We start from the raw sequence: 12,783 nt of genomic DNA, 5'->3' as shown, positions 1-12,783 counted from the left end.
AATCTCAGTCAAAAGTTGAGTTTGAGAGATATGTTTCTGTATCATTTGTTGAAAAAGCTTAGCAATCTGGTCATTGATTAGTGGCTTTCACTGACAGATTAGTCAGCTTTGCTGTGTTATATCACCATGAAGTTTCAGGGATTTACAAACTTGTTAGTGGCTCCTGGGTTGTTCTGGCAGTTCTGTCCATGTATCTTCCTGTTCCAGGACCCAGGCTGAAGGAGCAACCTCTATTTGAAACATGCCATTCTCAGGACAGAGGGAAAAGAATAGGACTGGGTGTGGAGCCCCTGGGTGGCTCAGTCAGTTAAGCGTCCAACTTCACTCAGGTCATGATCTCACGTCTCATGGGTCTGAACCTAGCATCAGGCTCTGTGCTGACAGCTCAGAGCCTGGAGCCTGCTTCAGATTCTCTCTCTCTCTTTCTTTTTCTCTCTCTGTCCCTCTCCCACTCACACACACAATCTCTCTCTGTCTTTCTCTCTCTCTCTTTCTCAAAAATAAACGTTAAAAAAACAAACAAAAGAATAAGGCTGAGTGGAACCACAGCATTGCCTGGAAAGCTTCTGTGTGGTTGAAGATTGTTGGTCTTCTCACCTTCCACTGGACAAAGCAAGTCACTAGGTCAAGGGACAATGGGGCAAGGAAGTACATTCTAGGAACACCACTGACCTGGATGGGCTGCAAGTCGCAAGGCAGTTGGTGGAGATTCCCTTAGGGGATTCTCTTAGGGGAAGCAGATGATCACACTTCTACCACAGTTGAATACAATTGAGGCAGGCACCCTGTTCACCCCTTCAGGTCTGTTAGATCTGCTGCTGTGTGCAATGCTTAATGTAAAGAGGAGTTTTGGGCAAGACTAAGATTTTCCCCGTCAAGGATCTCCCCTGCCAGCTGCCCCCCTTTGATTTTTTTGCCTGTCTAAGGCATTGCCATCCCCTTCCCCATCTAGAGACTCTGACTGTTCAGTGCAGCAACTCCCTCCCCCATCTCCCTGTTCTTGGGACTTTAACATCATATTTGCAAGAGTTTACCAAGAAAGAAGAAATCATGGACTTCAAGCAGCTTCTGTTTACTGCTCTACTAAAATTCATGAGGTAATAAAGACCTTACAATTCAATTTGCTTGAAATGATAAATACACACACACACACACACATATATATATGTATATACTTGTATATATATACATATATATGTATATATATATGTGTATATATATGTATATACTTGTGTGTGTGTGTGTATATATATATATATATATATATATATATATATATATAGAAGAGAGAGAGCGCACACAAATTTATATTTCAATAAACATTGCCACCACGTAACCAGTTTCTAAAGGCTAAGGCTCTCGGTGCATGTCTAAGACACATACATGCCTTACTTCCTACCATCAATGCATCTGTTTACCCAGGGATACACTAAGTGCAAGATATTTCCTGTAATGGGTAGTAGTTGAATGGTTTCTGGAATTCAGGAAATAAATTGATGGTATAGTTAAAAGCATAGTATGGAGATAGCAATTGCCCATACAACCGGACCCAGTGAACTATTTTGTCTAATAAAATTTACCATAGAGCAAAGGACAATAGGATTAAAGACAGGATAGTATCTATTAGAGCTAAATTTGAGTAGGAAAGTTCTCTGTGGAGCAGGAATATAAGCGTTTGGGCTACAACAGTATATGTTTGGTCAAGCACATTATGGGAACTGATTTGAATGAGTCAATGTGTTTTGTTTTTTGATTCATTAAATACTGCCTCAAACGTATTGCCAGACTAGGATTATATTCAAAGTTAACTCTAATTGATGGGGTTGGAACATTAGGTCCAATTTTGTTTTTCTAAACATTTAATTCAATAGTTATACAATGAAGAAAAATGCCCATTAATTACACAGTTTTATTAATAAAAAAGCAATGCATTATATATTTCTTGATTCTAGACATCCCTAGAATATAGTTTTATTTTAGTTCGATGTATGATGCTTTTTAATTCCACTCTTTGTGTTAACTTCGCTTTAACATCTGATCTAAATATAGATCATCTATTCAACAGAGTAGTAAATGATGTCCATTTGAACAAAGTACTTTATTGATATTGAATCGACCAAGACACTAGTGGACTGAGTGAATCTTGTAACTCATGGTTTAATATTAAAATATCCTGAAAAGTACTCTCAAAATATACAATGTAGATGTCAATGTATGTTAGATATGTGACCTTATTTTAAGTGTAATCTGCATATAGCATGAAAATTTAGAGATGGATTACAAAATTTTTTTAAAGAATGTAAGTATTTTAATCACATGGATGAAATATGTTGTTTAGTGAATCCCAATTATAATACTAAAAATGGATATTATTAAAAATCAAATAAAATACTTTTATTATACACATACCAAGCAGACTATTTCTAGAAAAGAAATTTGTAAGACAATATTTTATAAGCTGGTGAAATTCTATGTAAAAACCAATTTCCTTCTTGGGTGTTAAAAAAAAGAGCTATGTGAGATCACAACTGTAAAAATAACATTTTACCTAGTTATTTTTTTATTATTATTGGCAGTAACATTCTTTTGTAAAGTGGGTAGCAAAATCAACTGAAAGTCTTCATGACTTTCCATGCCCAGATGGTTTATGTGCCCAGAATAGTAATGGGATGGTACAGGAGCTGACAGTCATTTTGGCAGGAGGCTGTCTCTTTTCTCCTCAGCATGAAAATCAAACCACATTAGGGACAGAATTGTATTATGAATTTTTTCCACCTCAAATTATATAGTATAAGGTGATCAAGATACATAAATGTTGTAGAATTATAACTGTGGTGTTTGGAAACCTTTGGGGAAATCGAAGTGGGGCAGATGAATTCTAGAGAGTAACCAGGTTTAGCAAAACATAAAAAAGTTATTGAAGTAAAATATAAATTGACTGAAGAAATATAGTTTGTCAGGTTTTAAACCTTTATGGTATAGTTTCTAAACTTAACTATTACAATCACCTTTTTTTTAATGTCTTTTGTTCTTCAGAATATCTAAGATAGTCTCCATTTATGCCAAAATACTTTATTTACTAGCTTTGTTTTGGGGGTCTCCCAGGAATATAATTTGAGTGAATGTTAGTATAATGTGGCTACTAGTATTATATTTGTATATACTTTACTGAAGTTTAAAATCATGTAAGTTCTTGAAAATTATTTCATAACTGCTAAAAATAGACAGGCATGGGTTTGGGAATCAGGAATTAAAAATTGTGATTCCAGTTCTGCCAATAAGCTGTGTGACCCTGGACATGTCATATATTTATTTTGGAAGTAAGAAACACATAAATTCCAAAATTAGAAAAGTCAATTTTGCTTTAAGTCAGTTTGTTTTTTATTAAGTGATAAGGATGAATTGGATGATCTCTAAATATTTGCTATTTCTTAATTTTATGATTTACTTCTCTTTGATTCTCTTAAAATACCTTACTTAACCTTACAGAAGTTCAGAGGTTGAAGCAAACTAAGTAAATAATCTCTGCCTGAAAGCCTGTCTTGTAGCCTCCAGTGACTTTGTTCCATATCAGCATCAAAATACTATTACATTAGGGATTATATGTATTCTGTCGGTAAGGAAAAACTTAAAAGCTAAAACCTGAGAAAACATAAATATTTGTATGCTTAGTTCACTCATCAATTGGCCAATTGATTTTTTTTTTTTCCCTGTAAATTCTTACCAGGGCCAGATAAAGCACAAAATAGTAGTAATTAATTTAATAACTCATAATGGAAGCAGTGGAAGCTTGGAGAAGATAGAGAACTGTCACAGCACGTTGGTGGCAGGGGGGGCAGGCAGTGGAGAGGGGGATTACTTTTAGGCTTTAAAAAAAACAACATAGAATTTAAGGACATTGTGGAAGCAAAAATATCTCATCAGAACTTAACAGTTATGCTATTTTCACCTAAACCCACGACGACATTAGAATGCGCAGTTGTGGGCATTAGCAGTCTCTTGGGGGGAACATTAAATAGCATCTTTCTTTCTCACCCACATTCTGAACCAAGAGAAAAATTAAACAGGAGACTAAGACAGATAAGTAACAAAACACCACTTTTATACCTCATAGAAGTTTGGAGGGTGTAGCTTTGTGTGAAAGCCCAAAAAAGCCTCCAGGCCAAACTCCAGAGTTAAGCAGACCTTCGCAGCCAGGCCCACATGGTCATGATTAGAGGTGCTTTCCAAAAGAAGTTACATAGCTATTAACCTATAAAAGGCCAAATTTCTTCAAATACAAAGCATGTATAAGATTGCCTTCATGTTTAAGGCTTTTGGGTGAAATGCCACTGTGAAGATGAAATGCTTCATTCTGACCTATTGTAGACATTTCTGTTCGTTGGAAAAATGCAGATGCCAAAGAAGTTGGAACTATGAGACTTCATGAGTTAAGCTTACTTTAAATGAAGCACCTCTATCTGCACTGCAAAGGTAACCAAAACCACATTGTCCACCAAGTCCAAGCTATCTCAGTATAAATATTTTACAAAGCCCTCTAAGAATGTGTGGCATTACTAAAATGTAATTCTAATGCTACTGATTTAGCTTCCCTTTTTCATATCAGTTTCAGATCATCAGATTATATCATTTCTTTTATTTATTATTTCTACATTGTAATAAATTTTCCCCTTATCCTTCTTTCACCCACATTAATTAATAGAGGGCTATCACTTTACTATTTCTTTCCAGTGACAAATTCTACTTTGTTCTGTTACTGCTTCTTTTCCACAGCCTCTGGCTTCCATTTATTTATTTATTTTTTATTTTTTAGATTTTCTTATCTCCTTCAGGATCTCTTATCTAACTGCCTTTTGCTCTTGTTTTGCTTGCCTTCCTAAAGAATCATTCTTCTTCCATTTTTCTGTTGCCCACTACACTTATTCCCAACATTGTTTTTTTTTTTTGGTTGTTGTTCTTTCAGATTTGCTGACTGTTAACATGCACTTCTTTTTATTTTTTGCTGTATGGTTACCTCGTTTTTTTGTTCTTTTTTTATTTTGTCTAAATGCATATCCATATTCCTCTTGAAAATACATGTATGTCTCTTTGCGGTCTTTACACCAAGAAAGTTATATGGTCTTACCTCTTTTGAAAGTTAGCAATGCCTTCTCTGTCAACTCAAAGATATATTTAAATGCTGTTTCTCTTGTAAAGAGAAAGGTGTAAGCCAAAACCACAGATTCTGTGAGGTTCCTCCCTTCCATATTGGATTATGTATAGTTTCATAAATTAGGATCATTTAAAGTATTCAGTTATGAATGTTTGCACTAAAAACTGAAGTTCCTTTTTAAGTGTAAATGGAAAACTCATGATTGATTGATTGATTTTTTTTTAATTTTTTTTTTTTAACGTTTATTTATTTTTGAGACAGAGAGAGACAGAGCATGAACAGGGGAGGGGCAGAGAGAGAGGGAGACACAGAATCTGAAACAGGCTCCAGGCTCTGAGCTGTCAGCACAGAGCCCGACGCGGGGCTCGAACTCATGGACCGTGAGATCATGACCTGAGCCGAAGTCGGACGCTTAACCGACCAAGCCACCCAGGCGCCCCGATTGATTGATTTTTAAAGTTTATTTTGTTTTATTTGAGAGAGAGAGAGAGAGAGAGAGAGCGAGAGAGAATGTGTGCATGAGCTGGGGAGGGGCAGAGAGAAAAGGAGAGAGAATCTCAAGCAGGCCCTGCTTGGTCAGCACAGAACCCCACACAGGGGCTTGCACCCCTGAACCATGAGGTCATGACCTGAGCCAAAACCAAGAGACGGATAGTTAACTGACTGAGCCACCTAGGCACCCCAGCTCATGATTTATTTTTATATTTTTTAGCAAAGTATGTACAAATTCCAAATATAATTTAGAACTTTTTTCCATAGTGTTACTGACAAAATATTAATATTGAATTATATCTGATAGTTTTTAGATATTACATAAATAAACAAGGATGTAGGTAGGTTATAATTTTAAAAAGCTTTCTTCCTATAATTAATATAAGGTTTATTTATTTATTTTTTTTCAACGTTTTTTATTTTATTTTTGGGACAGAGAGAGACAGAGCATGAACGGGGGAGGGGCAGAGAGAGAGGGAGACACAGAATCGGAAACAGGCTCCAGGCTCTGAGCCGTCAGCCCAGAGCCCGACGCGGGGCTCGAACTCACGGACCGCGAGATCGTGACCTGGCTGAAGTTGGACGCTTAACCGACTGCGCCACCCAGGCGCCCCTATAAGGTTTATTTTTAAATAGGTACTTAAATATAAGGTCTACTTAGAGTCGCAAAAATCCTTTCATTAGTCTCGGTGTGACGATGTCATTACAATATGCATGAAATTACTGATATATAAATGTAATTCTAGTGTCTTAACTAATTTATAATTAATATATTATAGTTCAAGTGATCATATTTGTCAGTGTAAAACATTTTTCTTGTATCTTCCTGGTCGTTTACTTCTCCAGTTGGAACTCACAGCCAATAATTAGGGGGATTTGCCTGGAGGGCTTTTCTCAGATGGGCTATTTCTGGAAAATATGAAGGCTTTTAGTAACTTTCTGTTCCATCTACACAACTTCATGGGCAATGATCTCTAATACAGCATTCCCTTTGAAGGTCAGTGATTGTCCACAATGATCATATGTAGTTAAAATATGCCTATATATAAAATCCAAATATATACATATTAGGGAAGTCACTAAAGCAGTAAAATGGAAAGGATGAAACAAAATGGATGGGCAATGACATACCAGATGAATGCAAACAAGAAGAAAGTAGGAGTCATTACATGACAGCAAAGTTGTCCTCAGAGGGAAAGATAGTAAAGTGAGGTGAAGACTATTTAAGGTAGGAAAGGGTTCAATCCACTCCAAAGACCTAATCCGGAACAATGTCTACACACCAAATAACACAGTATTAAAATTCATAAAACAAAAGTTACAGGGAGTATAAGAATAAACAGAAACACATAAAAAACAGACTTTAATTTCCCAAACTCCAAACTCAAAATAGATCAAGTAGAACAAAAATATGTACAGATATAAAAGGTCTAAACAAGGTAAATTTAACTGAGATATACTAAACTCTATAGCTTTAAAATAAATAAAGTTTTTCTGTGTTCTTTGAAAGTCATTAAAAAAAAAAAACCAAACCTTTATTAGGACAAAAAGACATCTCAGTAAATTCCAAAGAGCAGAAATGGTACAAACTACATTATTGGATTATAATACAATAAAACTAAACATAAGTAAACAAATTAGTGGAAGAAATCTATCATTTGGAAATTGTAAACACTTTCTCTTACACAGCTCTTACAGTAAAGAGGAATTTGAAAGCAAAGTTAATTAAGAACATTCTGGTTATTTTTTAAATTTATTTTTCCAAATTTGCATAGTTCTAAAATTTTCTTGTTATTTTCGTGAAGGCTATATTTAATTTATTAATTACTTCAGGAAAATTTTGTATCTTTATTATATTGTATTTCTATCCAAGAAAAGCATATGTCTTTCCATCCCTTTATACTTTTTTTGTCTTTTTAAAGATTTAAAAAAATTCTTACATTGTATACATGAAATACTTATTAATTGTATTTTTCCCCTTTTAAATAAACTATTTTTTAGGTTTACAGAAAAATTGAGCAAAAAGTACAAAGGTCCCACATATGCACAGCCCTCGTTTAAGCACAGTCTGTTGTCAGCGTCCTACACCAGAATGGTACCTTTTGTTGTAATTGATGAACTTACATTAACACATTATTATCACCCCAAGTATACAGTTTACATTATGGCTCACTCTTGGTCTTGAACATTCTGTGTGTTTGGACAATGTATAGTGACATGCATCTATCATTATAGTATTATACAGAAAAGTTTCACTGCCCTAAAAATCCTCTGTGCTTCATTTATTCATGGTTCTTTCCTCACTAACCCCTGCCAACCACTGATGTTTTTATTGTCTCCATAATTTTGCCTTTTCCAGACTGTCATATAATTGGATTCATACATTATGTAGCTTTTTCTGATTGGCTTTTCCTCTTAGTAATATGCATTTAGGTTTCCTCCATCTCATTTTGTGGCTGGATAGCTCATTTCTTTTTAGTGCTAAATAGTATTCCATTGTCAGGACATACCACCATTTATTGATCCATTTACCTATGAAGGATATCTTGATTGCTTCCACATTTTGGCAATTTTTATTAATAAAACTGCTATAAACATTTGTGTGGGGGTTTTTGTGTAGACATAAGATTTCAACTCACTTGGGTAAATACCAAAGAGGGCAATTTCTAGATTACTTGCTAAGAGTAAGTTTTGTTTTGTAAGAAGTTGGCAAGCCATCTTCCAAAGTGGCTATACCATTTAGCATTCCAGATGACAACGAATGAGAGTTCTATTACTCCACATTCTTGTCAGCATTTTGTGTTATCAGTATTTTAGATTTTGGCCATTCTAATAGGTGGGGGGTAGTATTTCATTGCTATTTTAATATGCATTTTCTGATGACATATGATATGGAGCATATTTTCTTATGCTTATGTGCCATCTATATATATTATTTGGTAAAGTGTCCATTAAGGTCTTTCATCATTTTTTAAATCATGTTGATTGTTTTCTTATTGTAGGGTTTTAAGAGTTCTGTATATATATTTTTTCCTTTGAACCAAAATGTATTGACATTATTTCTAGTGCAATTAAATTAAAAACAGTTTCTAAACAAACCTGTGAAGGTGTTGAAGCTAGGGAAGCCATGAAATGTGTTTCTCCTTAGTTGTAGCTTGGTGGTACCAGCAGGAAGAATTTCAGACACAGGAACACAGTATAACTCTTCAGTTTTGAAATGCTGCTAAGTCTCCTCATGCCTCAGAAGTGATTGCCCCTGGGGGCGCCTGGGTGGCTCAGTTGGTTGAGCGTCCAACTTCAGCTCAGGTCATGTTCTCCTGGTTCATGAATTTGGGCCCCGCATCGGGCTCTGTGGTGACAGCTCAGAGCTTGGAGCCTACTTCAGATTTTGTGTCTCCTTCTCTCTCTGCCCCTTCCCTGCTCATGCTCGCTCTCTCTCCCTCCCTCTCTCCCTCTCTCTCTCAAACATAAATAAACATCAAAAAATAAAAAGTACAAAAAAAAAAAAGAAAGAAAAAAAGAAATGATTGCCCCTGCCCTAAAAAAATTCAAATCATCTCCACCATTATATGGAGCCAGGGCCCAAATGGGAGCTTCTCTGTATATCTTGGGTAAGAGTCCTTTATCTACTTTGTCTTTTGCAAATATTTTCTCCCAGTCTGTGGCTTGTTTTTTCATTCTCCTGATATTGTCTTTAACAGAGCAGAAGTTTTTTTTTTTTATTTTAATGAAATCCAGTTTATCAATTATTTTTTTTTCATGGATCATGCTTGTTGTGTTTATCTAAAAGTCATTGCCAAACCGAAGGTCATCTAAATTTTCTTCTATGTTCTTTTCTAGGAGTTCTATAGTTTTGCATTTCACATTTAGGTCCGTGGTCCATTTTGAGTTTATTTCTGTGAAGAGTGTAAGGTCTGTGTCTAGATTCATGTTTTTGCCTGTTGACATCCAGTTGTTCCAGCACCATTCATTGGAAAAAAACTATCTTTGCTCCATAATATTGCTTTTGCTCCTTTATCAAAGATCAGTTGACTTACAAGTAATATGGGTTTATTCCTGAGCTTTCTGTTCTGTTCTGTTGACCTGCTGGTCAATTCTTGCACCAACACCACACTACTTGATTACTCTAGAGTTATAGTAAGTCCTGAAGTCGGGTTCTGTCAGTCATCCAAGTTTTTTCTTCTCCTTCAATATTGTGTTGCCTCTCCTGTCTTTTGCTTCTCCAAATAAACATTAGAATCAGTTTGTCAATATCCAAAAAAACAATTTGCTGGAATTTTTATTGAGATTGCTTTGATCAATAGATTAATAGACCAACAGAAATTAAGTTGGGAAAACTGACATTTTGATATTACTGAGTTTTCCTCTCCATGAGCAGGGAATATCTCCATTTATTTAGCTCTTCTTTGATTGTTTCTATTAGGTTTGTAGTTTTCCTCATACAGACATTCTACTTGTTCATTGCTGTGTATAGGAAAGCAATTTACTTTTGCATATTGCTCTTGTATCCTGCAAACTTGCTGTAATTCCCTTTAGTTTCAGGGTTTTTTTAACTTTTTCTTTTGGGTTTTCTACATAGACAATTTGTTATCAGCAAACAAATTTTATTTATTCCTTCTTAATCTGTACATCTTTTCTTGTCTTAATTGCATTATTAAGACTTGTGGTATAATGTTGAAAAGGAGAGTGAGAAGGGACATCCTTGTAGCACAAAAACACCACAAACTCAGAAAAATATAGTTTTTTTAAAAGGCCCAACATTAAATTGCTGATGTCATATCTAAAAAGTTGATATAGATTAAAAAGGAAAAAAAAATGATAACATGGACGGTTATGTAAATAGGAAGTCATACAAAAGAAAATAAAAAATACAGCTCTTAACCATATGAAAAAAAAAGTTCAACTGGTCTCAGAGTAAGACAAATGCAAATTAAAACTATACTGCGATGCCATTTTTGTTTCAATCAGATTGAAAATATTGAAAATAAAATAACACATTATGTGGTGAAGATGTAGACAAATAGGCACCACATTATATTGTCATCAGGAGAATCAATACTTCAAAGTGAATAATTTTGCAATAATATCAAAATTAAAGATCCAGTTTTTTGCACAACCAAGTCCATTTTTTAGAAATTGATACCATAAATATGTCCACGTATATGTGAAAATATGTGTATGAAATTTATTAACTGCAGCTTTATTTAGAATAGCAAAGTATTGGAAACAACCTAAATACCCATAACTGGGTGGTTCATTCAATAAATTACAGTGCATGCAAACAATGGAAAACCATGTAGCTGATAAAGATGGTTCAATCTATGAAAATTGATAAGGAATGAACTCTAATATATATTTTGAAGTGAAAAATGAAAGATGCAAAAGAGTTGTATCCTAAGATACTATGTCTATATATTTTTAAATAGAAAATGTGGGGACACCTGGGTGGCTCAGTCAGTTAGGCATCTGACTTCAGCTCAGGTCATGATCTTGCGGTTGTGGGTTCGAGTCCTGCATTGGGCTCTGTGCTAACAGCTCAGAGCCTGGAGCCTGCTTTGGATTCTGTGTCTCCCTCTGTCTCTGCCCCTCCTCTGCTCATACCCTGTCTCTGTCTCTGTCTCTGTCTCTGTCTCTCTCTGTCTCTCAAAATAAATGTTAAAAAAAAAAAAAAGAAAATGTATGAGTACACATACACTCATGTGATTAGTGATTACCTATTACATACATGGAAAAATATATGAAGATGATAACAGTGGTTACCTCTGGGAACAGGAATTGACTGTTGGAGAACGGGTGGAAGGGAGTTTGCATTGTATTTTCTTTTAAATGTTTTGAGTTTATATCATTACACACATTTTCTATCAGAAAACTAGTTAAAAATAAAAACCATATATACATCTATGTCATAATACTTCCCTAATGAGAAAATGCACCATACTTGTTATCCCTAAACTTTAATTTCCACGTAAATAACTACCAGTGTTTTCCTGATGCCTCATCGGAGAAGTAGAACTTTAAGGTTCGATATTCCTTTTCCATTGATTTAAATTTACTGATTTAATTTTTCTATTCTTCCAGGCCCTAAGCTAATTACAGGTAGATTGTAAGAAACTCTGAAAGTTTTATTAGCTCACTTAATACACTGAGGATACAAATTTAGACTTAAATGTCCCACTTGTTTCTGGTCATCCACTGAAAACTATTGTTATAAACCTCACAGCAGTGGGGACTTCCTTCAGTGAAATTTGAGGTCCCTCTAGGACTCCTCACCAAACAGTTATGGTTGCAATTTTATTATTGTGGCTTATATTCACCAAAGCTGCAATTAACTGTATCATAGCTTGTTGACCTTAATGAGTTAACACAGTGTCCAAATAAAACTCATATCCAAGCGGTAGCTTAGGCTCTGGGAAGTTTTGGCTCAGTAATATCTGTGAAATTTGAGCTCATATTAAATATACCTTGAAACAATACATTTGGGATTTGGCTCCTGGCATCAGATCAGATCTGACTCTGCTGCATGGAGTTGAGAGTTTTGCCTCGGGTGCTCATAATATGTTTAGCTGTATAGGACTATAGAATCAGCAAGAATAGCATTATTGCTTTAGTGAAGAAAAACACTTCCGTTTTTGTTGGCACCCTGGCTTGTTTCTGATAATTTTTTCCTGAAACAGGAGAATCCTGCTGTCTCCTATATGTATAGCTATCTTTTCCCATCTGAGGCCTAATCTAGGAATTTTTCTTCCAGCCTAGTCTTTCTCTCATTCCTAGCCACATAAATGGCATTTGTCGAACACTGAACCATCTCTGTCTATGTGTTCAAATAAGCGAGCCCTCGCATGGCTAATGTCATAAGTCAGCCACAATTCCAGCTGTCTCAATCTCAGATTAGATGAAGACTCAGGTCTGTGACTCAGTCAGCAGTGACTATTTGATTGGTTATTAAGGCTGGCTGCAGTGGGGCACCTGGTTGAGTGTCTGACTTCGGCTGAGGTCATGATCTTAAAGTTCATGAGTTCAAGCCCTGCGTCAGGCTCTGTGCTGTCAGCTCAGAGCTCGCTTTGAATCTTCTGTCCTCCTCTCTCTCTCTGCCCCTCCCCCACTCATGCTGTCTCAAAAATGAATAAACATTTAAAAAA

At 35.5% G+C, this 12,783-nt stretch overlaps 1 protein-coding gene across 6 annotated transcripts in view; it reads left to right on the top strand.

The window, feature by feature from the left end:
• The window catches only part of LOC123599015 (sodium channel protein type 1 subunit alpha), a 157,042-nt gene that overhangs the window by 52,245 nt on the left and 92,014 nt on the right, over nt 1-12,783 (top strand). Inside the window, exon 1 of one of the 6 annotated variants that reach the window (XM_045480072.1) lies at nt 4,451-4,473. The exons of the other annotated variants lie outside the window; for them this stretch is intronic. The gene's annotated coding sequence lies outside the window, so the exon portion shown is untranslated. Of the gene's footprint in view, nt 1-4,450; nt 4,474-12,783 lie in introns of those variants that run through there. 6 annotated transcript variants of the gene reach the window in all.

The sequence above is a fragment of the Leopardus geoffroyi genome, chromosome C1 (assembly GCF_018350155.1).
Source record: "Leopardus geoffroyi isolate Oge1 chromosome C1, O.geoffroyi_Oge1_pat1.0, whole genome shotgun sequence".
Taxonomy (NCBI): Eukaryota; Metazoa; Chordata; class Mammalia; order Carnivora; family Felidae; genus Leopardus; species Leopardus geoffroyi.
Note: the sequence above shows the minus strand (reverse complement) of the source record. Positions and strands in the feature narration are given on the sequence as shown.